General features: G+C 47.6%; 1 protein-coding gene and 1 pseudogene across 4 annotated transcripts in view; one reads left to right on the top strand and one right to left on the bottom strand.

The window, feature by feature from the left end:
- Positions 1-26,480, bottom strand: part of hars (histidyl-tRNA synthetase) — a 108,763-nt gene that overhangs the window by 39,218 nt on the left and 43,065 nt on the right. The window lies entirely within an intron of this gene.
- LOC148404732 (L-threonine 3-dehydrogenase, mitochondrial pseudogene) lies at positions 13,903-25,583 on the top strand (annotated as a pseudogene).

The raw sequence follows: 26,480 nt of genomic DNA, 5'->3' as shown, positions 1-26,480 counted from the left end.
AATCTAATAATAGCATTCAGAAGACATTATGAAACTAGTCGAAATAATTTGTTTTATCAACTTGAAGATCTAGACTTTGCAGATGATCTTGCTGTCCTTGCAACAAAGCACAAGCATCTGCAGGAGATGCATGTACAGCATGTTGCCCAAGACAGGTCCAGATGGAGGCAGATTGTAGAAGCCTTATGTCCCATCAAGGACAAAATGGATTAAGTAAGTAAGTAACACGACCTCTGAGCTTAATAATGTTATATGTCCCGCAGGGATAGATACTTGGACCTTTACTGTTTCGTACAGGGGTCACCAACACGGTGCCCGCAGGTACCAGGTTGCCCGTGAGGACCGCATGAGTCGCCCGCAGGACTGTTCTAAAATTAGCTCAAATAGCGGCACTTGTGAGTGAGCTGCATCTTTTTATTTTACAGTCAAACCTCGGTTTTTGAACATCCCGGTTTTTGCTTTGGTTGTTGAAAAAAATTCGGAGGTCGAACCTCGCGAGATGAGCCAGGAGGACCTGAGAAATCCCGACCGTGCGGCCCGGATGCCAACTGACTCCATTGTTATTGTATTTTTGTTACTTTGAGGATTATATAACCCCTAATCATGCCTCCAAAGAAAGCAAGTGGGAGCAGTAAAGCCATTCTAAAACACAAAGATGCTCTTGAAGCAATGCGACAGTGAGCGCCCGGCACGCTGGGGTTGTGCGATCGGACCAAATTAAGCTCCCTGCGCAACTTAAATTTTGGAAAGTACATCAAGACTTTAAAAATATTTTCTAAATTTTAGCGACGGCTCTGTCACAATAATGCGAACAGCGCGGTGCAGTTGCGTGGTCGGCGACGTGCTACTGTTGCGCGTTCCGCGGTGCACTGCAGTTGCGCGATCGGACAAAATTAAGCTCCCTGCGCACTTAGGTCCACTTTAATTTTGGAAAGTACATCAGGACTTTAAAAATATTTTCTACATTTTAGCGACGGCTCTGTCACAATAATGTGACCAGCGCGGTGCAGTTTCACAGTGGGCAACGCGCTACAGTTGCGTGTTCGGCGGTGCACTATAGTTGCGCGTTCGGCGGTGCGCTGCAGTTGCGCGATCGGACAAATATGCGCAAATGAAAAAATGCTTAAAAAAGGCGTGGTTTTTTTTGTCTTGAAACAGATTACATTTTTTTCTATTATTCGTAATGGGAAAAACAGATTCGGAATGCGACCGATTCGCTTCTCGAACCGCCTTCTGGAACGGATTGCCGTCAAAAACCAAGGTTTGACTGTAGTTTTGCTATTCTTGTTAAAGTCACACTTACATGTCAATTGGAAATGACAATATTAATACATAGTGAAAGCCAAATTGAGCAAATTAGCTATTTCAGAAGTGTGTGTCAAACTGGTAGCTCTTTGCCTTAATCAGTACCCAGGAATTAGCTCTCGGTTTAAGAAAGGTCCCCTGGTTTAGTATATACATATTTTCCCTTGGTGACATTACATGTAGTTATATTTGTTTTCATTGTTATGCGGCTGATACCCAATTAATTACCGTATTGGCCCGAATATAAGACGGTGTTTTGTGCATTGAAATAAGACTGAAAAAGTGGGGGTCGTCTTACATTCGGGGTCTAGACCAGACCTGGGCAAAATACGGCCCGCGGGCCACATCTGGCCCTTTGTGCGTCACTGTCTGGCCCGCATAAGGTCAATCGTGAATTATATTTGATTACAATTTAATTTAAAAAAAAAAAAATCTGTGTCGTGCGTGCAATACAACTGTTTTGCTTTTATTTTGAAAGGCATCGCACTTCCTTGTAGCGTACGTGTATGTGAGCTGTGCGTGAAGGTGAACAGTGCGAAGTAATGCTGCCCGAGAAATGTGTGCTGACCCTCAGAAAAGAAAAGTTGACAAGGAGCGCCGTGTTTTCAACAAGACATGGACTGCCAAGTATTTCTTTAGAGAAATGAAAGGTAAAGCCGTGTGCCTGATTTGTGGTACACGGGTCGCTGTGTTTAAAGAATATAATTTGAGTCCCCACTACACTACCAAGCATGAGAAAAAATACATTTGTCTGATAAACAGCGCGCATAAGAGGCTGATGCATTCCAAGCAAAACTGCAAGCCCAACAAGGACTTTTTATTAAACTTCACACCCAGAGATGCAGCGGCTTTGTCATTTGAGGAAAAGATCATTTACAAATGTGATTACACTTAAGTTTGCATATTTAAATGTTCAGATATTAAGATGTGATAGACAGTTTTTGCATGATTTGAATGAGGCAAATTAACATGCTTTTTCTCTCGAATATATTGTTAAAATCATTTGTTTCAGATGTAATTATTTTCTTTATAAAAATTTCATTTGCTGTTCAAAAAGTCTTTCAAACTTGAGTCTTGAAAAAGAGGGTGTCATCTTATAATCGGGTTCGCCTTATATTCGGGCAATACAGTATTTAATGTTCAAACTGATAAACTTAATTGTTTTTTTTCCAAATATCGTATTTGCCAGTGTATTGGTCGACCTTTTTCGATCCAAAATCGACCGAAAAAAATCGACCTCGACTTATACACCGAGTCATAAAATTTAACTTCGTATTCATCGCTTCAAATGTGATGGTAACCAAGGCCGTTTCTCATGCATCTCATTGTGCGTTGCACTTAGAAAATTTGAACCGGGCGGCGTGCGCGAGTGCGCGGCCCGCTGAAAGTCGAATGAGGCTCCGCGATTTCATCCGCGGTGCTTATAAAGTGCCAATCCGCTAGGCAGGAGCTATTTTCGGCCACTTGGCGCGTGCGCACGGCCTCCCGGATGTGCCGGGCGGCGTGCGCGAGCTCGCCGGCCGCTGGAAGTCGAATGAGGCTCCGCGATCTCCTCCGGGGTGCTTATAAACAGCCGATCCGCTCGGCGGGAGCTATTTTCGGCCACTAGGCGCGTGCGCACAGCCTCCCGGATGTGCCGGGCGGCGTGCGCGAGCTCGCCGGCCGCTGGAAGTCGAATGAGGCTCCGCGATTTCATCCGCGGTGCTTATAAAGTGCCGATCCGCTCGGCGGGAGCTATTTTCGGCCACTTGACGCGTGCGCACGGCCTCCCGGATGTGCCGGGCGGCGTGCGCGAGCTCGCCGACCGCTGGAAATCGAATGAGGCTCCGCGATCTCCTCCGCGGTGCTTATAAACAGCCGATCCGCTCGGCGGGAGCTATTTTCGGCCACTTGGCGCGTGCGCACGGCCTCCCGGATGTGCCGGGCGGCATGCGCGAGCTCGCCGACCGCTGGAAGTCGAATGAGGCTCCGCGATCTCCTCCACGGTGCTTATAAACAGCCGATCCGCTCGGCGGGAGCTATTTTCGGCCACTGCGCATGCGCACGGCCTCCCGGAATTTGAACACATTTCGTCAATAAATTTCGCATATTTCCGATTGAATTTTGAAGTTTAATATAATGCAACAATTGAGCTCGACTTATACAAAGGATATATCATAAAATCGTAAATTTCCGTCGAATTTTAGGGGGTCGACTTATACACCGAGTCGACTTATACACCGGCAAATACGGTAATAATTAATTTGGAATTTCATGGCTGCAACACGTCCAGTAGAAGTTGGGAAAGGTGGCAAAAAATACTGAGAAAGCTGAGAAAAGCTCATCAAACACCTATTCGGAACATCCCGCGTGATCAGGCTAATTGGAAACAGATGGATATAAATATGGGTATAATTGGAGCTTCCCCAAAAATGATCAGTCATTCACAAGCAAGGATGGGGCAAGGTTCACAACTTTGTCCACAACTGCGTGGTAGTTGAACAGTTTGAGAACAAGATTTCTCAAACTAAAATTGCAAGGAATTTAGCGATTTCAACATCTATGGTCCATAATATCATCAAAAGGTTCGGAGAATCCGGTGAAATCACTGCACGTAAGCACCACGGCCGGAAACAAAGACTGAACGACCGTGACCTTCGATCCCTTAGACTGCACTGCCTTAAAAACCGACATGAGTGTGTAAAGGACATCACCAAATGGGCTCAGGAAAACTTTGAAAAACCACTGTCAGTAAATACAGTTTGTCACTACATCAGTAAGTGTGGGTTAAAACTCTACCATGCGAAGTAAAAGCCATTATTATTAAGCCATCTAGAAACGCCGCCGGGTTCTCTGGGCCTGAGCTCATGTAAAATGGACTGATGCACAATGAAAAAGTGTTTTGTGGTCTGATGAGTCCACTTTTCAAATTGTTTTTGGAAACACTGGACGTCGTGTCCTCCGGACCAAAGAGGAAGCGGACCATCTGGACTGTTATCAACGCAAAGTTCAAAAGCCATCATCTGTGATGGTATGGGGGTGCATTAGTTCCCATGGCATGGGTGACTTACATTTCTGTGAAGGCAACATAAATGCTGAAAACACCAGCCGCTGATCATCGACGGTGCTGTGGTGGAGAGGGTGAGCAGCACCAAGTTCCTGGGGGTGCACATCAGTGAGGATCTCTCCTGGTCAGCAAACACCGCGTCACTGGCAAAGAAAGCTCAGCACCGCCTGTACTTCCTGCGGAAACTCAGGCGTGCTTGTGCTCCTCAGGCAGTCCTGTCTACATTCTACTGTGGCACTATTGAGAGCGTCCTCTCCAGTTGCATCGCTGTATGGGGTGGTAGCTGCACTGACCAGAACTTGAAGGCCCTGCAGCGCATAGTGAATACGGCTGGTAAGATTATTGGTGCTTCGCTCCCCTCCCTGAAGGACATTTACACCTCCCATCTCACCCGCAAGGCAACTGCCATTGTGAGTGATGTAAGTCACCCAGCTCACTCATTGTTTGACCTTCTGCCCTCTGGGAAGAAGTACCGGAGCCCACGCTCCCGCACCACCAGACTCGCCAACAGCTTCATTCTCCAGGCAGTTAGGACCCTGAACTCGCTACCCCCTTCTGCGTAGCGTGCTATACTTTTGCGCCATTTTCTGGAATGTCTGCTGTACGCTCACTTGCTCCTTTTTGCTCCTTATTTATTTGTTGTGTTATTTATTCATTATTTATTCAGCACGCTGTTGTTTACTTGGTTGTCTATTGTGTGCCATATCTTGCCACCGTGGGGTAGCGGGGAACGAATTTTCAGTTTCTTTGTGTGTCTTTGGCATGTGAAGAAATTGACAATAAAGCTGACTTTGACTTTGCACATGTTACAACAGCGTGGCTCCGAAGTAAAAGAGTCCAGGTTCTCCACTGGCCCGCTTGCGGTCCAGACCTGTCTCCCATTGAAAATGTGTGGCGCGTTATGAAGCGTAAAATACGACAGGGAAGACCCCGGACTGTTGAACAACTGAAGCGGTTCATCATGCAAGAATGTGAAAGAATTCCACATGAGAAGCTAAGAGAATTAGTCACCTCTCTTCCAAAACGTTTATTGAGTGTTATTAAAAGGAAAGGTGATGAACTAAAGTGGTCAACATGCCCTTTCCCAACTTCTACTGCACGTGCTGCAGACATGAAATCTTAAATTAATCCATCCATCCATCCATCCATCCATGCATCCATCCATCCATCCATCCATTTTCTTCCGCTTATCCAAGGTCGGGTCGCGGGGGAAGCAGCTTTAGGAGGGACTTCCCTCTCCCTAGCCACTTCATGCAGCTCATCCCGGGGGATCCCAAAGCGTTCCCAAGACAGCCAAGAGACAAAGTCTGTCCAGCGTGTCCTAGGTCGTTCACGGGGTCTCCTACCGGTGTGACATGCCTGGAACACCTTCCCAGGGAGGGGTCCAGGAGGCATCCTGATGAGATACTCGAGCCACCTCATCTGGCTCCTCTCACCGTGGAGGAGGAGCGGCTCTACGCCGAGACTCTCCCGGATGACCGAGCTTCTCACCTTATCTCTAAGGGAGAGCCCCGACACCCAGCAGAGGAAACTCATTTTGGCTGTTTGTATCCGGGATCTCGTCCTTTCGGTCATGACCCGTAGCTCGTGACCATAAGTGAGGGTAGGAGCGTAGATCGACCGGTAAATTGAGAGCTTTGCCTTTTGGCTCAGCTCTCTCTTTACCACGACGGAGCGGTACAGAGTCCGCATTACTGCCGATGCTGCACTGATCCGCCGGTCGATCTTGCGCTCCATCCTCCCCTCATTCGTGAACAAGACCCCAAGATACTTGAACTCCTCCATTTTGGGCAGGATCTCATCCCCGATCCAGAGAGGGCATTCCACCCTTTTCCGACCGAGGACCATGTGGACTGGTTGAGTGAACTCCCATGCCTCCTCGAGGATCCTGCCGAGGGTGTAGAGCTGGTCCACTGTTCCACGGCCAGGACAAAAGCCACACTGCTTCTCCTGGATCCGAGGTTCGACCTCCCGACAGACCCTCCTCTCCAGCACCCCTAAATAGACCTGAGGAGGCTGAGGAGTGTGATTTCCTTGTAATTGGAACACACCCTCCGGTCCGTCTTCTTAAAGAGGGGAACCACCACCCCAGTCTGCCAATCCAGAGGCACTGTCCCCGATGTCCACGCAATGTTGTAGAGGCGTGTCAGCCATGACAGCCCCACAACATCCAGAGCCTTTAAGAACTCCAGGATCATCTCATCCACCCCTGGGGCCTTGCCCCCGAGGAGTTTTTTAACTCCCTCAGTGACTTTGACCCCAGAGATTGGAGAGTCCGCCTCAGAGTTTCCAGGCCCTACTTCCACAATAGAAGGTGTGTAGGTGGATTTGAGGAAGTCTTCGAAGTATTCTCCCAACTAACTCACGATGTCCCGAGTCGAGGTCAGCAGCACGCCATCTCCACTGTAAACAGTGTTGACGGTGCACTGCTTCCCCTTCCTGAGATGCTGATGGTGGACCAGAATTTCCTCGAAGCCATCCAGAAGTCATTCTCCATAGCCTCGCCAAACTCCTCCCACGCCCGGGTTTTTGCCTCAGCAACCGCCGAAGCCACGTTCTGTTCGGCCACCCAGTACCTGTCAGCTGCTTCCGGAATCCCGCAGGCCAACGGCCCAATAGGACTCCTTCTTCAGCTTGACGGCATCCCTTACCGCCGGTGTCCACCAGCGGGTTCAGGGATTGCCGCCACGACAGGCACCAACAACCTTACGGCCACAGCTCCAGTCGGCTGCCTCAACAATGGAGGCATGGAACATGGTCCACTCGGACTCAATGTCCCCCGCCTCCTCCAGGACGTGGGAAAAGCTCTATCGGAGGTGGGAGTTAAGCTCTTCCCGACAGGGGATTCTGCCAGACGTTCCCAACAGACCCTCACAGTACGTTTGGGCCCGCCAGGTCGGACCAGCATCTTCTCCTACCATCGGAGCCAACCCACCACCAGGTGGTGATCAGTTGGCAGCTCCGCCTCTCTCTTCACCTGAGTGTCTAAGACATGCGGCTGCAAATCCAATGACACGACTACAAAGTCGATCATTGAACTGTGGCCTAGGGTGTCCTGGTGCCAAGTGCACATATAGACACCCTTATGCTTGAACATGGTTTTCATTATTGACAATCCGTGTCGAGCACAGAATTCCAATAAAAGAACACTGCTCGGGTTCAGATCGCGGGGGCCGTTCCTCCCAATCACGCCCTTCCAGGTCTCACTGTCATTGCCCACGCGAGCATTGAAGTCACCCAGTAGAACGATGGAGTCCCCAGAAGGAGCGCTCTCCAGCACTTCTTCCAGGGACTCCAAAAAGGGTGGGTACTCTGAGCTGCTGTTTGATGCATAGACACAAACGACAGTTTCCTTTTCGGGCTGTGCCCGGCCGGGCTCCATGGGCGAAGGCCCGGCGACCAGATGCTCGCCTTCGAGCCCCATCTCCAGGCCTGGCTCCAGAGGGGGGCCCTGGTGACCCGCGTCCGGTCAAGGTCAAAGTAAGTCCAATTTTCTTAATCATCATAAGGGGTTTTGTGAGCCGTGCTTTGTCTGGCCCCTCACCTAAGACCCTTTTGCCATGGGTGATCCTACCAGTGGCATAAAGCCCCAGACAACATGGCTCCTAGGCTCATTGGGGAACGCAAATTCCTCCACCACAATAAGGTGACGACTCACGGAGGGGATTTTGTGATAGTTTGAAAAATAAAAAAATTAAGTTATCGTATTTATTCTAATTATCGCCCATATTCTTATAATCGCCCAGTGTGTGTTAGCGTTGACATAAATAAAAAACATTGATACCTCTAATTATCGCCCATGCTCCTAAAAATTCCACCCAAAACTTACGTTTTCCTCCGCGACCGCATGCCGACATTGCGCAAGTTTAAATATGACTGATTTGACAGCATGTCGAATGTCCCTTTTAAATTGTTTTTCTCCATATATTGATACAATTACACTCGTCACTCCGCTACAATATCCTCACACAATTACGTTTTCGGGGCGTGCGCTCGAACAAGACGATCGCAATAACTTGACGTGCGCAACACGTGATGTGCGACCGTAACGTGTTGCATCGATGGAGCGTCAATTGACGCACCCTGCTGTTAGAGGTAGATCAAAACAGCCGCTGTTCTAGTGTTAAGAACACCAGTGAGATGCAGGTATTTCATACTACATAAGGTTTGTATACATATCGCCCATTTCAGTGCCCCTTGGTGATCGGACAAAAAGTGTTCTCTATTAATTGCCCACCCCCCAGTTGGACATAAACCTTCTCTAATTATCGCCCTAATTATGTGTTTGCAGTAGGAGCGGAAGATGGCCAGCTTTTCATTATAATCCTTTGGAAGTTGCTGCGCTAACGTAGTCCTGGTCCAGATGGAAAAATGGCACCGTTTCATGAAACAAAAGCACCAAGACAGACCCCCTTAGAAATGTTCAATTTTCATTTCTTCTGCTAGCGTTACTGCTTTTAGTCGAATGGTGACCATCGAAACACTTCTCCCACTCGTTCTTTGCTCGATGATCTACTGGTCGAGTCTTTCCTCCAACTCGGGCCACTTCGCCTTACGTCCGCGGAAACTAAGCTGCGTCTTCGTGACCTGTCGGAGCTCGTTTTCCAGCTTCCTCCACTTGGGAACATCGATTCATTGATTTAAAATTCTCTCGCGGCTGCTCAATTTCCATGCTCCTTCCGCTTAGCTGATGGCCGTTAGTTTGAATTGTGCTTGATAAGCGTGTCTCTTTGCCATTTTCAGGGTTGTTATAACAACGATATTTTGCATGACGCATATACCCGTTCTTTGGGCCAGGCTAGCGACCAACCCAACTCGCCCGGCCATACCTTCCATTCTTCTGGCGAATGTTCGATCACTGGACAACAAAATGGATTACATACGACTGCTGAGATCTACGAACCGGACAGTGAGTAACTGCTGTGTGCTCGTGTTCACTGACACTTTGTTAAATGTCAACATTTCGGATTCTGCTGTACAACTGGGGCAGCTAGCATGCTATCGAGCAGACCGGGCCATTGTAAAGGGTGGAAAATAACGAGGAAGAGGAATCTGTGTTTACATCCGTGAGGAATGGTGCCGGGACACTGTGGTTGTATGCAAACACTGCTTGCCACTGGCGGAATTTGCGATCTTAACGTGCCGTGCTTTTTACCTGCCAAGGGAAATTACTGCGATTCTTCAAGTCGCGGTATACATCCCGCCTTCCAACTTTGAAAGCGTCAGGATCACGGCTGTTAGTGAACTGTACCAGGCTGTCAGTGAACAACAGACGGCGCACCCTGACGGTTTCACCATCTTCGCTGGGGATTTTAATCATGCAGACCTGAAGACTGTTTTTCCAAAGCTACACCAGCATGTTGATTTTCCAACACGAGGAGACAGCTTCCTGGACCTGGTCTACACTACGCATAAAGGAGCTTTCCAAGCCACCCCCCTCCCTGACATTGGACTTTCTGACCATATCGCTGTTATGCTAATGCCCGCTTACAGACAAAGAGTGAAAGCATACAGGCCGGTTCGCAAGCAGGTAAAAGTGTGGCCTGAGGGAGCCTCTGATGCTCTTCGAGACTGCTTTGACACAACAGAGTGGGAAATGTTTAAGCAGGCAGCCACTTGCAACAATCAGACAGACATAGAGGAGTATACAGACTCTGTAACCTCTTACATCACAAAGTGCATTGATGATGTGACCCACACTAAATACATCATTACTCGGGCTAACTGGAAACCATGGCTGACGGGACGAAGCCTACAGAGCTGGGGATGAAGCTGGCATGAGAACAGAGAGGGCCAACCTGTCCCGTGGCATCAAGGAAGCGAAAAAGGCATTCACTTGCAGGTTACCGCCCACTTCAAAGACAGCATGAACGCACGAAGCCTGTGGCAGGGCATTCAGACCATCAGGGACTACAAGCCCGCGCCGCAGAGCTATGCGAGCAACATCCCTCTGCTCAACGATCTGATCCACTTCTTTGCTCGCTTTGACGCTCAGAACTGCACTTGCCCGCTGAAGACCCTTCCCCCTTCACATGAGCAGCCCCTAAGCCTCTCTGCTGATAACGTGAGGAGGACACTTGCTGCTATCAACACCCGTAAGGCAGCAGGACCAGACAACATCCCAGGTCGAGCGCCGAAGGACTGCGCTGAGGAGCTTAAGGGTGTCTTCACAAACATCTTTAACACTTCCCTGCAGCAAGCCATCATCCCATCATATTTCAAGGCTGCCACCATCATACCTGTGCCGAAGAAAACTGCCCCATCCTGCTTCAATGACTACCGCCCCGTGGCACTGACACCCATCATCATGAAGTACTTTGAACGGCTTGTCATGACACATATCAGATCCATTCTCCCTCCCACCCTTGACCCCTTCCAGTTTGCATACCAAGCCAAACGGTCCTCTGAGGACGCAATCTGCTCTGCCCTCCACTCAGCCCTCACCCACCTGGAAAAAAGAGACTCGTATGTGAGATTGCTGTTTGTGGACTTCAGTTCTGCTTTCAACACCATAGTACCACAACGACTCATCTGCAAACTCGACAAACTGGGACTCAGTACCTTCCTCTGCAACTGGCTACTGGACTTCCTCTGTCAGAGGCCTCAAGTAGTACGTGTTGGCGACAATATCTCAAGCAGCATCACGCTGAGCACGGGGGCCCCCCAAGGCTGCGTGCTCAGTCCGCTGCTCTTCACCCTGCTGACGCATGACTGCACTGCAACCTACAGCAACAACCGCGTAGTGAAATTTGCTGACGACATGACTCTGGTGGGTCTCATCTCCAAGGGCGACGAGACTCAATACAGATTGGAGGGCGACCTTCTGACCACGTGGTGCAGGGACAACAACCTCCTGCTAAACGTCAGCAAGACCAAGGAGATTGTTGTTGACTTCCGGAAGGGTCACACCCAACACCTGCCACTGACCATCGACGGTGCTGTGGTGGAGAGAGTGAGCAGCACCAGATTCCTGAGGGTGCACATCAGTGAAGACCTCTCCTGGACCACAAACACTGCATCACTGGTGAAGAAAGCTCAGCGCCGCCTGTACTTCCTGCGGAAACTCAGGCGAGCAAGTGCTCTACCAGCCATCATGACTGCATTCTACCGAGGCACCATTGAGAGCGTCCTCTCCAGCTGTATCGCTGTGTGGGGTGGTAGCTGCACTGAAAACAACAGGAAGGCCCTGCAGCGCGTAGTGAACACAGTTGGAAAGATTATTGGACTTTATTGGATTAAGGACATTTACACCTCCCATCGCACCGGCAAGGCGACCACGATTGTGAGTGATGTGAGTCACTCCGCTCACACTTTGTTTGATCTACTGCCCTCTGGGAAGAGGTACAGAAGCCTGCGGTCTCACACCACCAGACTAACCAACAGCTTCATACTCCAGGGTGTTAGGATCCTGAACTCTCTCCCCCCTCCACCCTCGGCTACATGACGTCCTGGCCTTTTGGGCCACGATGGCTGCCTTGCACTACTCCACTTGCACTATTCCTCCTGTACTTTTGCGCTATTATACTGACTGTCTGTTGTATGCACAATTGCACCATTTCCACCAAGTTGCTCTTATTTTTTCATTGCTCTTATTTATTCATTGTATGTGCCTTCTTATTTTTACTTTTCGTATTGTTTACTTGAATGTGTAATATGTCTTGTCACCGTCGGATTGTAGGAAACGCAATTTCGATCTCTTTGTATGTCTTAATATGTAAAGAAATTGACAATAAAGCAGACTTTGATCCACACCCACACTTACCCCTTTAAAGTTCTCATGGCGCTCTCTACTACGTCCGCCTTACAACAACACACACACACACAGGGCGCACTGCAAATCCACGCCCACACTTCCCCCTTTAACATTCTCATGGTGCTCTTTACTACGTCCGCCTTACAACAACAACACACATAGGGCACTGCATATTAGGGCACGCCGCACATTTTGAAGAAAATCTAAGACTTTTATCCGCGCCCTATAGTTGTGAAAATACAATAGCTTATTCTTAAAGTATGGCGCTAAACCAAATTTTATTACGTAGCCAGTCTTGACGCACGCAAAGCTTTTTGCTATTTTTGAGTCATTAAATATATTGCGGAAGCGCTCTTCTATGATCTCATTGGAGGTGTATGAGTGGTGTTTGGTCGCTGTGTGCAGGCAGCACAGCACCTCGGCTTGCAACACTGAAGTGGGGCATAGGGTCTGCCTTCTGAAATTGTATTCGTGGTGCTGATAACACTCACTGGCAGTGGCTTGCTGGAGAGCGGTGAAGGTTTGCGGGAATGTAGCCATCTCGCAGTTGCAAAACATTGAAATGTTATCATGCCCACCCCGTCGGTGCATCCTTAACTGGTATCTTGGGTTAGACTCCATGCGCGACCCTACGGCATACAGCTACATCTAGATGATATGAATGTTTTTTTTACAGAGATGGCAATACGCCTCTCGGTTGTTACCAATAACTGGCCTAAGCCAATATTTGAATATTGCGTCCTCCAACCAGATATAGAAAAACGTACATTTCCCCATGACTTCATTTTGCCGTTACGAGGGAATATTAAGTAGGTGTGAATTGTTTTGTTAACGATTTTACTGCGAACGCACACTGATAGAAGTCACGGACCTTTTTCTTTTTGGCATCGACAGCATTGCATTAACGGCAAACACTACAACATATGGTAGGTCACAGGTTGTACTCTCAAATATAATTTATATAATAAATGAAATTACCATGATTTCTGGCCTATAAACCGCTACTTTTTGCTCGAGTTTTGATCCCAGCGGGTTGTTATCCGGTGCGGCGTATCTATGGATTTTTTGTGATTTTTGTGATGACTTGAGGGGGAGAAGAATGGTGTGTTGTACGCATGTCCATCCGCCAGGCAAATAGTGCCGTATAATTGACACAAAGAAGAGACAGAACGAAATCAAGTTAGACATTACTGAATAAAGGAAGCTTTTATACACAAACCCTCAGTATGGCAGTAACGAGCCCACTAAAAAGATAAAGCAGTCTAAGATGGGATGTCAATGGTAATGCCGCCCCTGCAAAAGAGCATTAGCTCACTCCACTTATATTGTATGGACATTAAATTCAGGTTTATTTTTGCAAGATTGGGGAAACATCTAATGCAAGTAACCATTGACAGTATAATGCCGGAGGAGCAACTTTGCCCGTTACAGTGTACTGGACCCAATTGTCGCAGGCATGGACATGAATGAACCCAAGCATGTGGGGGTTTGTTGAAAAAGTGGTATCTTTACTGAAACACACAGTACATAAGCAACAGCTACAGCCAGATATGACCCAACTAACTGCATACTGTCTACTAATATACATAGGATAAGACTTCCCGATGTCACGTCACCTTCTATAAACATGACTTATTGTCCTAACTCAAACTATACGCATGTCATATGCAAAATTGTAGGTTATCCAAACATGACAGTAAATATCAGAAGCCCACAAGTCACAGAAATGGCGTCATCACTCATCAACTCATGGAAAGTCAGTGGTAATGCTGAGGGGCAGGGAGGACTGCAGGGGACGATGCTCTCTCCCTTCCTGTTCACCCTGTACACCTCTGACTTCCACTACAACTCTGAGTTCTGCCATGTGCACAGGTTTACGGACAACACTACTATTGTTGGCTGTTTTAAAGATGGACGGGAGGAGGAGTACAGGGGCCTGGTCCAGCGCTTCGCTGGTTGGCGTGGCTCCAACCACTTGTACAAGACAGGACAATGCCGAATGTACTTCCTCAGGCGGTTCGCATCCTTCAATGTCGATGCAGATATTTTACAAATATGTTGTGGCGAGCGCCATCTTTTTGCAGTTGCATGCTGGGGGGGCAGCGTCAAGTAGAGGGATGCCTCCCGCCTGGACAAACTAGTGAGGGAAGGCGGGTTCTGTTGTGGGCATAGAGCTACCTGATCTGGCATCTGTGGCAGAACAGCGGGTGTTGGCCAGGCTGCTGTCCATGAAAGACAATTAAAGACAACCCCGAACACCCACTGTACAGCACCGTCACTGGGCAGATGAGCAGCTTCCGTGACAGGCTGTTGACACCGTCTTTCTCAACGGAAAGGCTGAGGGGTTCATTTCTTCCCCATGCCCTGAGACTTTTTAACTCGTCACGGGAGTTACGGGCGTGTTCACGGTCATGACATTGTTTATTGTTTATTTATTTGGTCTATTTCATTATTAATTGTTATTCATTTTTTATTATTGACCTATCTAAGTTATTCAGAACTATTCTCTGCCCCTGCGGATCTATCTATCCATCTATCTATCTATCTATCTATCTATCTATCTATCTATCTATCTATCTATCTATCTATCTATCTATCTATCTATCTACCTATCTGATTTGGTTGAAGTTGGGAAATTGTGTAAGGTGTAAATAAAAAAATACAATTATTTGAAAATCCTTTTCAACCTACGTACATTCAATTGAATACACTACAAAGACAACATATGTAATGCTCAAATTCATAGACTTTTATTTTTCAAATAATAATTAACTTAATTTCATGGCTGCAACACGTGCGGTAGAAGTTGGGAAAGGGCATGTTTACCACTTCGTTAAATCATCTTTCCTTCTAATAAGACTCAATAAATGTTTTGGAAGAGAGGAGACTAATTCTCTTAGCTTCTCATGTGGAATTTTTTCCCATTCTTGCTTGATGAACCGCTTCAGTTTTTCAACAGTCCGGGGTCTTCCCTGTCGTATTTTACGCTTCATAATGCGCCACGCATTTTCAATGGGAGACAGGTCTGGACTGCAAGCGGGCCAGGGGAGAACCTAGACTCTTTTACTTTGAAGACACGCTGTTGTAACACGTGCAGAATGTGGCCTGGCATTATCTTGCTGAAATAAGCAGCGGTGTCCATGAAAAAGACGTCCCTTGGATGGGAGCACATGTTGCTCCAAAATCTGTATGTACTTTTCAGCATTTATGTTGCCTTCACAGAAATGTAAATCACCCATGCCATGGGAACTAATGCACCCCCATACCATCACAGATGCTGGCTTTTGAACTTTGCGTTGATAACAGTCCGAATGGTCCGCTTCCTCTTTGGTCCGGAGGACACGACGTCCAGTGTTTCCAAAAACAATTTGAAAAGTGGACTCATCAGACCACAAAACACTTTTTCATTGTGCATCAGTCCATTTTGCATGAGCTCGGGCCCAGAGAACCCAGCGGTGTTTCTGTTGTTCATAAATGGCTTTTGCTTTTTATGTTAGAGTTTTAACCCGCACTTACTGACTTAGTGACAAACTGTATTTACTGACAGTGGTTTTCTGAAGTTTTCCTGAGCCCATAAGATGATATCCTTTACACACTCATGTCGGTTTTTAAGACAGTGAGGGATCGAAGTTCACGGTCATTCAGTCTTTGTTTCCGGCCGTGGCGCTTACGTGCAGTGATTTCACCAGATTCTCTGAACCTTTTGATATTATGGACCGTAGATGTTGAAATCCCTAAATTCCTTGCAATTTTGCTTTGAGAAATGTTGTTCTTAAACTGTTCAACTATTTTCTCACACAGTTGTGGAGAAAGTGGTGAACCTTGCCCCATCCTTGCTTGTGAATGACTGATCATGCTTGGGGAGGCTCCTTTGATACCCAATCATTGGACCCACCTGTTCCCAATTAGCCTGATCACATGTGGGATGTTCCAAATTGGTGTTTGATGAGCTTTTCTCAGTTTTCTCAGTATTTTTTGCCACCTTTCCCAACTTCTACTGGATGTGTTGCAGCCATGAAATTCTAAGTAAATTATTATTCATTTATTCGGTTCAAGATGGCGGCGCATGCACACGCAGCGGCCACTCTCAGTCCCGTTCGGTGTTTTGTGAGTGTTTACTGAGTGTTTGTCCGGCAGTTTTGTGTGTGTTCGTCTCGTGTGATACGTCGTGCTACTAGTGCGGCGGGCATATTCTGCTCAACATCGGCGGAGGTGGGTTTTATGGCGTTCTGGACTTTGGTGCGGAGAGATTAAGGGCGCTCGGACTGCTTCGTCATGGAGCGACGCCGGACTGGCCTGCTCTTCCTCCCCCAGTTGGACTGCGTCGTGAGCTCGGACTGCTCCGTCCTAGAGCATTGTTGGGATGCGTCGGTAGCGGGTCTGCGAGGCAGCGGAAGAGGGGCCAGCGCGGAGACGTCGGGCCAGGCTTGCGGCCAACCCAGCTCGCCCAGCCGTGCCTTCCATTCTCCTGGCGTATGTTCATTCGCGGGACGACAAGATGGGTTGCGTTCGCCTGATAGGATCCACGAACCGGACAGTGCGTGCCTGCTGTGTGCTTGTGTTCACAGTGGCCTGGTTGACTGTCATCTTTCCGGACTCTGCTGTGCATCGGGAGCGGCTAGCGTGCTATCACTCTTATTGTTCATCTTCTTGTTTTATTTTTCCTGTGTTGTTTACTTGTATGTGCGTTGTGAACTCTGTCTTGTCACCCTGGGATAGTGAGAAACGTAATTTCGATCTTTGTGTGTCTTGACATGCGGAGGAATTGACAATAAAGGAGACTTTGACTTTGACTTTGATTTGGCAAAAAGAAAGAGCGATCCAGAGCGCTTGCGTGTGTTGGCTCACATGTTGAGCTCTTGATTTGTGAAATAAAGAGCCGGTTACCAAACCCACGTCTTACCTGGTACTTTGGGAACGCTACAACATAGTTATATACGTAGATCTGTGGAATAATTGAAGCCGCCAACTGACAACGAGGCTGACGTCAGCGGCGCATCGAGGTCTGGAATCAGCTAATTTATAAAAAAAAAATAAGATTGGACACAGAGGATGAATATTCCGGTGGATTTAATGATTTGGAGTGACACGGATGGTTCGTTAAAATTGTTGTTTGTATTACATTTATTTGATGTATCTAGTCTGACGTCAGCGGCCCACGTAGTTCCAGTAACAACTGTGTTGTTTTTGTTTTTTTTAAGTGACACGGAAGACGAAGATTCTGATGAATTTATTGATTTGGAGTGACACGGATGGTTCATTGAAATTGTTGTTTATATTACATTAATTTGATATATCTAGTCTGACGTCCGCGGCGCAGGTAGTCTTTCCGGCGTCAACAGCTGTCAAGTCAAGTCAAGTTTATTTGTATAGCCCAGAGGTGGGCAAACGTTTTGACTTGTGGGCCGAATTGGGTTCTAAATTTTGACCGGGGGGCCGAACCAGGAGCAGATGGATGTAGTATTTGTGTGAAGTAATAGAAATGACATGTAAAGGTCATTGCATAAAACTACTTTTAATGGGTAGTAAAGCATGGATATTAAAAAAAAGCTTTTTGAAAACAAATGCAGCATTAAAAAAAGATTTCACAAAAAAACTATCAGCGATTCTCATTAAATACGACACTGTTATTATGAATAATAGTTTCCATCACTTCAGCACCTGCAGGTCAGATTTATGAAATATGTTTATCTAATGAGGCGAAATCACATCAAACGGAACATTATGACAGAATACATCATCTTGAAGAATCAGTGAAAGAATACATCTAAATAAAGTATTAAAGAAATCAATAGTATTATTGGTCTCCCTTTTTTGCTAGGGCATCATGGTCTGGAGTAAAATTTGTTGTGGTAAATCTTAGGATAGAGCCGAAGTGTCCGTCCATTAACCTAGATCTGTGACGGGCTTTGTTGGCGTTCATGTGGCTGAGCGTCTGCTCACACACGTAGGTCGAGCCAAATGGTCCACTCTTTTTTTAAACACTCGGCACTCAGTGTCCACCTTTCTTTTCCTCGGGCCACTCATTTTAATGGAAGGATTCCAGGGGAAGGTTTGTGGGTGGCATTAGCGTAAAACCTTATCTGAAAGCTCAGTGCGCGAATTACGAGAATGCTGACGTCACAGCCCATACTCGAAATTTGGCACTGATGGAAATAGAGCGCGGAGTGCGCCGGGTCTGTACTACTTAGTACGTACACACACTTGTGAGTGCGCACCGAGCTTTCTGACACGGCTTCCTGGAGTGAATGCGCGAGCGGACGGTTCCCCATCTATTGGGGAAACATAGTAATTGCAAGAAAAATGACCCAAACTATTTTTAATAATACAATTTATTCAGGTTTGGCGGGCCGGATTAAACGGCCCCGTGGGCCGGATGTAACCCATATCTGGACTATAGCTTTAGAACTCTCGGACCACTGTCTAGTTCATCTGATCCCTGCCTACAGACAGAAACTAAAAACTTCTAAGCCTGTGGTGAGGACTGTCAGGAAGTGGACAGTGGAGTCAAGGCAGAACCTCCAAGCCTGCTTTGACTGCACCGATTGGAGAGTTTTCGAAGCTGCAGATTCAGACTTGCATGAACTCACTGACACTGTCACATCATACATCAGTTTTTGTGAGGATCAGTGTGTGCAGACTAAGACCTTCTGCACGTACAACAACGACAAACCTTGGTTTACACCGAACCTTAGGAGGCTGCGCAAAGTCAAGGAGGAGGCCTACAGGAGCGGCGACCGGGACCTGTTCAAGCAGACCAGAAACACACTGAACCGAGAGGTCAGGAAAGCCAGGAGGTGTTACGGGGAGAGCCTGGAGAGACACCTCTCTGCCAATCCTGATCCCTCAACAGTGTGGAAAGGCCTGCAGAGCATCACGGGCTTCAAGAAACGAACCCCCTGTCCTGTGGAGAGCCCAAGGCTCGCTAACCAGCTAAACAGGTTCTACTGCAGGTTTGATCGGTCCTCCCACACAACGGGACTTCCTGCAGCACAATCCACATACTCACCTCCCCCCACAACTGCTCTGTCCACACCTCCATCACCGTGGTCACCGACGCTCTCTCTTGCAGAGGCCGCGCCCGCACTCCAGATTCGCGAGGAGGAAGTGCGCCAGATGTTCCGGAGACAAAAGATCAGGAAGGCACCGGGCCCAGACGGCGTGTCACCTTCCTGCTTGAAAGTCTGCGCTGAGCAGCTGGCGCCCACCTTTGCACGGATCTTCAATCGTTCCCTGGAGCTGTGTGAGGTGCCCGCGTGCTTCAAGAGAGTGGCCAAGAAGCCCGCCATCACGGGTCTGAATGACTATAGACCTGTTGCACTGACATCTGTGGTCATGAAATCTTTCGAGAGGTTAGTGCTGAACCACCTGAAGGATGTCACGGGCCCCCTGCTGGACCCCCTCCAGTTTGCCTACCGGGCAAACAGGTCGGTGGATGATGCGGTCAACATGGGACTGCACTACATCCTGCAACACCTGGACACCCCAGGAAAGTACGCCAGGATCCTGTTTGTGGACTTCAGCTCGGCGTTCAACACCATCGCTCCTGACATCCTCCAACAGAAGCTCATCCAGCTCGCGGTGCCTGCCTCCACCTGTCAGTGGATCACCAGCTTCCTGACCAACAGGAGACAGCGTGTGAGGCTGGGGAGCATCACATCTGACACCCTGACCACCAACACTGGAGCCCCTCAGGGGTGCGTCCTCTCCCCACTGCTCTTCTCCCTCTACACCAACGATTTCTCCACAAGTGACTCTTCTGTGAAGCTCCTGAAGTATGCAGACGACACCACTCTCATCGGACTGATCCAGAACGGTGATGAGACTGCGTACAGACAGGAGGTGGAGCGGCTGGTCCACTGGTGCAGCCAAAACCACCTGGACCTGAACCCGCTCAAGACCGTGGAGATGACAGTGGACTTCAGGCGAGGCCCTTCACCACTTTCACCCCTCACTATCCGCAGTAATACTATTCTCTCATCAGACACCTTCAAGTTCCTGGGAACCACAATCTCTCGGGACCTGAAATGGACCGGCCACATAGACTCTGTCCGGAAGAAGGCCCAGCAGAGGCTGTACTTCCTGAGACAGCTCAAGAAGTTCAATCTGCCGCGGGAGCTGCTGAATACCTTCTACACTGCCATCATCCAGTCTGTCCTCTGCACCTCCATCACTGTCTGGTTTGGATCGGCCTCCAAACAAGACAAGCACAGACTGCAACGGACAATAAGGACTGCAGAAAAGATAATTGGAATCAACCTCCCATCTATCCAAGACTTGTACCTGTCCAGGACCAGGAAACGTGCAAGTAACATCTCAACAGACCCTTCGCACCCAGGTTGCAGCCTGTTTGAACTACTCCCCTCCGGACGCCGTTATAGAGCTCTGTACACTAAAACCAGCAGACACAGAGACAGCTTCTTCCCCCAGGCTGTCGCTCTGATGAACTCACACCACTCTTAGAGTCTCAGAGTCATTACTGTGCAATAACATCCCGCTTTCCACACCTTTTTTGTCTACACTGTTTGTACTATGTGTCCTCTCTGCATCCATTGCAGCCTGGTCATCCTAGAAGAGGGACCCTCCCATCTGTGGTCTCTTCTCAAGGTTTCTCATTTCCCCTAGCTGGAGTTTTGAGTTTTTCCTTGCCCTCTTGGGAGTTTAAGATCAGTTTAAGATCAGGGGGTGTTTGAGAATATCTTTCGTTCTTCACATGTCCAGAGTGTTGTTGTTAGTCACCTAAATGTTGAACAGAGGCTGTGATTTACCGAAGTCAAATTCCTTGTTTGGCACGCTCAAACATGGCGAATAAAAAACTCTTGAATCTTTTTTTTTTTTTTTTTTTTTTTTTTTTTTGGTATGGCGCCGGTGTGAGTGGCAGCCTCCCAGCAGTGTTCTCTCTTTTCCTCTTTATTTCCTTCTTTTCTCCTTTTTCTTTCTTTCTATTTGTCCATTTGGCGATGCTAGTGCCTTCCACCGCACCTCGTCATCTGCAGATCACTTCGGATCGGATATTTTTTTCCCTGGGTCCGGGATGGCTGCTCACATCAGTCGGGACCGGCGTGACTCTACGACGGCTTTCTGCTCATCTGGCCGGTGCTGACCGGGTCCCTCGCCTTGGCCTCGCAGCCGCAACCCCTGTGGGGAGTCCGCTCCCTCGTGCTCGTCAGAACCAACGCCCTCCGCCGTGCAAGCCCCATGATAACCATCTGCACGTGCCCCGACTGGGTGCCCAGAACGCTGCTCACACGTTTGCCTGTTTTGTGATGTTTTCCCGATTCACGATCACGGTCCGTTGGGCGCCGTTGAACTTGGCTGCCCTTACACCTGTTTATGGACCCGTGGAGGTTATTTTGTGTTTTTTGGGGTGTTCTTTGGTGTTGGGGGGACTGGTTGGCCGCTGTTACTTTTTTTTCCTTTGTCTTGTTGCTTTGCTTTGATAGCTTTTAACTTTTGCATTTACTGGCTTTCTTTGTGCCGCCGTTGTGTGGCAGCCTTATAAGGGCCTATTGAGTTGCGCACATGCCATCTGTGTGTCTTTTATATACCCGCTCTGTGGTATGAATACTGCTGGGGCCTGAATTTCCCCATCCCCGGGATCAATAAATGTTAAATCAATCAATCAATGTAGTATTGCTCCAAATGGTCGTTTAAATTCCTTTAGAGGTTCGTTTTCATGTGCTAGCACGATCGTGAATTAGCATCTTTCCGCTAACTTGTTTGCGTGTGGGCAAGTTTTGTGCCATAGTTCCTCAATTTAGAAGTACCGTATTTGCCGGTGTATAAGTCGACTCGGTGTATAAGTCGACCCCCTAAAATTCGACGGAAATTTACGATTTTATGATATATCCAGCGGCTCGGTGGTGCACTGGGTAGCACGTCCGCCTCACAGTTAGGAGGGTGAGGGTTCGATTCCACCTCCGGCCCTCCCTGTGTGGAGTTTGCATGTTCTCCCCGGGCCCGTGTGGGTTTTCTCCGGGCACTCCGGTTTCCTCCCACATTCCAAAAACATGCTTGGTAGGCCGATTGAAGACTCCAAATTGTCCCTAGGTGTGAGTGGGAGTGCGATTGGTTGTCTGTCTCTGTGTGCCCTGCGATTGGCTGGCAACCAGTTCAGGGTGTCCCCCGCCTACTGCCCGATGACGGCTGGGATAGGCTCCAGCACGCCCGCGACCCCCGTGGGGACTAAGCGGTTCAGAAAATGGATGGATGGATGATATATCCTTTGTATAAGTCGAGCTCAATTGTTGCATTATATTAAACTTCAAAATTCAATCAGAAATATGCGAAATTTATTGACGAAATGTGTTCAAATTCGCGAGTTTGTAGCGAGCGATCTATACGCCATTTTAAATATTTACTTCATGACCCTGTGATATTACGCGCCGAGAGAGACTACCAACAATGAACACTTAGAAACTGGTTTATTTTTAGTTAAGAAACAACAAATTATAATTATAAAGTGATTGCCGGTACAAAGAGTTCAAAATTCGTCTTCATCGTCGCTATTTCCGAAAAGCTCGTTCCATTCGTTTTCGTTTAGTTTGTCGTCATAAAGGGCATCTTCTTGGTCTTCTCTATCCTCCTCTTCCCAGATAAGGTCGTCTTCTGTCCCATCGAGAGCGTTTGGCGAATATTTTCCAAGTGCCAACGGCTCATGCGCCATAAAGAGTCCGCTTCGGCTGGTTCCCCATGTCGGCCAGAACAAGTGAAAATTCGGCCTCTTCCCCTGGAAGTCTGGCCAAGTTTGGAAAATATTTTCTAAGTGCCAACGACTCAACCGCTAAAGTGTCCGCCTTGGCTGGTTCCCCATGTCGGCCACCACAAGTGAAAATTCGGCCTCTTCCCCCGGGAGTCTGGCCAAGTTTGGCAAATATTTTCAAAGTGCGAACGACTCAACCGCCGTAAAGTGTCCGCCTCGGCTGGTTCCCCGTGTCGGCCACCCCAAGTGAAAATTCGGCCTCTTCCCCTGGAAGTCCGGCCAAGTTTGGCAAATATTTTCTAAGTGCCAACGACTACACTGCCGTAAAGTGTCCGCCTCGGCTGGTTCCTCCGGTCGGCCAGAACAAGTGAAAACCCGGCCTCTTCCCCTGGAAGTCTGGCCAAGTTTGCCAACGACATTCATTTAGACATGGCGATTGAATGTTTACGTACCGGTAGTTATTGTCGTTGCTTGACGCGCGATGACTCGCACATTCGCTCAATACCCAGTACTTCCCCCTAGCAGTAATCGTCGCTGCCTGGCTTTCAATGAGGTGAGAATATTTGAAATTGTTGCTGAGGATGCGTGTTAATGCGACGAACGCTTTATAATGATTCAGTTTCTCGCTGTTTGATGAGCCTGACGGACGCACACCCACGCACAATGAGATGCATGAGAAACGGCCTTGGTTACCATCACATTTGAAGCGATGAATACGAAGTTAAATTTTATGACTCGGTGTATAAGTCGAGGTCGATTTTTTTCGGTCGATTTTGGATCGAAAAAGGTCGACTAATACACCGGCAAATACGGTATTATTTAGACTTTTTTTTTTTATTTTAATTTCGGTTCGTTTATCACGGTTTCACTACATCGCCGTTTTTTTAATTTTGAAAATTTGTGAATCATTTTACATATAAGTCGCTCCTGAGTATAAATCGCCCCCCCACCCAAACTATGAAAAAAAAATTCCAGATTAGTTTCAAATATTACTTGTAATAGAAATCCCTCATGTTTCTTTTCAAACTGCGCTTAAGGGGTAAGGAGGGGGCTTAAAAATCAGCTGTTTCCAGCAAACAAAAGGACACTGCCAATTCATATTTGTAGTCTCATACAATTGTACTCTTTACCTACAAACTGATATACGTTGGAATCTCGATTAACGAACGCCTATGATAGCGAACAATTCGGATAATGATCATAGATTTCGCAAAAAAATGCCATGGTTAACAAACAATGTCTAGGTGAGTGAACAGCGACGTCACCCTCTCCGAGGAATACAAGACCGACGAACAAAACCTTAGTCCAGTGATTCTTAACCTTGTTGGCGGTACCGAACCCCACCAGTTTATGTGTATTCACCGAACCCCTCTTTAATTAACAATAAAATTATTGTTTCAAATTCAAGACGACATTGTTTTTTACTGGGGCACAATATGAGCCGTGCATGAACATCACCTTGTTCAAAGTACAAAACCAACACAATGCATGAACTCAAAACAAATTACATACCTGCAAATAAGTGTGACTTCTGCTGTTGCCTTTGCAAGACCAGTTTAGATATGCGTCATCACAAATTTACACGATAAATCAGGTGTGTTCGGACCTGTAGAGACTCTGCTGAACCCCTGAGACCGACTCACCAAACCCCTAGGGTTTGATCAAACCCAGGTTAAACCACTGCCTTAGTTCCAAGGGAGAATTGTGTATGTAACAATCACAGAATACTGCTCATGGCTCCAAAGAAGAGAAAGAGTGTCAACAATCGATTTGAAAAAAGAGGCGATAGCTAAGTTTGAGAGGGTGATGCATGTGTTGCATATCTTGGCTGAATACGGCATGTCGAAGTCGACAATTTCAACGATTTTAAAGAAGGAACAGCAACAGACGCTTGACAAGTACTTTCCTTTGAAGCGACAGAGAAGGGAAGTGTACTGACGGCGGGGGATTCACCCTCTAAGCAGTAATGCCCGCTCTCCACCACCACCACCACCGCCGCCATTCACTCGTGCACGACATAACTTCGCAGTCAAATCGTTAAGTTTTCTTTTGTTTACTAAATGTTTTCTCATGTTTAAATGCTTTCTGTAAAGTTTTTGTGTTTGACTACATTTTACTGTACCATAACTGTTCTCTTTTTTATGTGTTGAAGTTTGGCTTCTGGGTCGGAGAGGACGCAGGCGCTGAATGTTTGCCGCTTCTCCACCAGAGTTAGCTTAGTTATAGTCCTTTTCTTTCTTAACTTTTTGAAATCAATTTTAAAGTTAGTATTTTAGCGTGTTTAAGCTACTTTTGGGCAACTCTCTGCAACTCCCTGCATCTTTTGGCTGCCAGCAATAGCAACAACCTCCACTACCAGCTGGCTGCCTGCTAGCAGCCCCCGCCAACGCATCCCGGCTAGCCTGGCTCATGACGCTCTCAAGACGGGCAAGTTTGAGTGCTTCCTGCGGCCCGACACGCGGCTTCCCATGATGTACATCGACGACTGCTTGCGCGCCACCCTGGAGGTGCTAGATGCGCTGGCCGACACGCTCAGCATGCGCCATCAACGCCATGAGCTTCTCGCCCGAAGAGCTGGCAAGCGAGTGCCCGAGCTGGAGGTCTCGTAAAACGTGGACCCTGTCCGGCAGGACATTGCCGATTCCTGGCCGATGGACTTTGACGACTCCAACGCCAAACGCGACTGGGCCTGGAAGCACGACTACGACCTGCCCGAGCTGGTGCAGACCATGCTCAACTTCCTCAGCCGCGACACGCGCATGGCCCACGCCAACTAGCCGCGCAACACCTGAGCTAAGCTAACAAAGCTTTTTTGTACATAGTGTATACAGAACTGTCTCAGAAAATTTGAATATTTTGATAAAGTTTTCTGTAATGCAATTAAAAAACAAAAATGTCATGCATTCTGGATTCATTACAACCCAACTGAAATATTGCAAGCCTTTTATTTTAATATTGCTGATTATGGCATACAGCTTAAGAAAACTCAAATATCCTATCTATCCTATCTCAAAATATTAGAATATCATGAAAAAGTATACGAGTAGGGAATTTAACTAATCACTTGAATCGTCTAATTAACTCGAAACACCTGCAAGGGTTTCCTGAGCCTTGAAAAAGACTCAGCTTGGTTCAGTAAACTAAATCACAAGTATGAGGAAGACTGCTGATCTGACTGCTGTCCAGAGGACCATCACTGACACCCTCCATCAGGAGGGTAAGACACAAAAAGAAATTTCTCAAAGAGCAAGCTGTTCACAGAGTGCAGTTTCAAAGCGCATCCACAAAAAGTCTGTTGGAAGGGGGAAATGTGGCAGGAAACGCTGCACAACCAAGAGAAATGACCGCAGCCATAACAGCATTGTGAAGAAGAAACGCTTCCAGAATTTGGGGGAGCTTCAAAGACAGTGGACTGAAGCTGGAGTCCAGATATCAAAAGCCACTGTTCACAGAAGTGTCCGGGAAATGGCCGTATTCCCATGGTCAAGCCACTTCTGAACTCAAGACAACGGAAGAAGCGTCTGACTTGGGCTATGGAAAAAAAGCACTGGACAGTTGCAGAGTGGTCCAAAGTTCTCTTTTCAGACGAAAGCAAGTTTTGTATTTCATTGGGAAGTCAAGGCGTCAGAGTCTGAAGAAAAGGCCGGAGAGGAGCAAAATCCAAGTTGCTTGAA

This window comes from Syngnathus floridae, chromosome 1 (genome assembly GCF_059516105.1).
Source record: "Syngnathus floridae isolate MCC-2025c chromosome 1, RoL_Sflo_1.0, whole genome shotgun sequence".
Classification (NCBI taxonomy): domain Eukaryota; kingdom Metazoa; phylum Chordata; class Actinopteri; order Syngnathiformes; family Syngnathidae; genus Syngnathus; species Syngnathus floridae.
This window is presented reverse-complemented; position numbering and strand designations above follow the sequence as displayed.